The sequence below is a fragment of the Myotis davidii genome, unplaced genomic scaffold (genome assembly GCF_000327345.1).
Source record: "Myotis davidii unplaced genomic scaffold, ASM32734v1 scaffold185, whole genome shotgun sequence".
NCBI lineage: Eukaryota > Metazoa > Chordata > Mammalia > Chiroptera > Vespertilionidae > Myotis > Myotis davidii.
In genome coordinates, this window is record NW_006297811.1 from 3147224 (window position 1) to 3147672 (window position 449).

Here is a 449-nt window from a genome sequence, read left to right on the forward strand (position 1 = left end):
CACCAGGGGGCAGACGCTCAATGCAGGAGCTGCCCCATGGTGGTCAGTGCACTCCCACAGGGGGAGCTCTGCCCAGCACCAAGCCAGGCTGATGGCTGCCAGTACAACGGTGGTGGTGGGAGCCTCACCTGCCTCCTCAACAGCGCTAAGGATGTCCGAGTGCAGTTTAGGTCTGCTCCCCGCTGGCAAGTGGACATCCCCCAAGGTCTGCCGGGCTGCCAGAGGAATGTCTGATTGCCATCTTAGGCCCAATCCTCCAGGAAGCAGGCCTAAGCCGGCAGGTAGGTAGTCATTCCCTGAGGTGTCCCAGACTGTGAGAGGGCACAGGCCGGGCTGAGGGACAGCCCCCCTCACCCCAAGCTTTTGTGCACCGGGCTTCTAGTCTACACTAATAAAAGAGAAACATGGTAATTGGCGTACGACTGCTACCCTTCCCATTGGCTCATCCG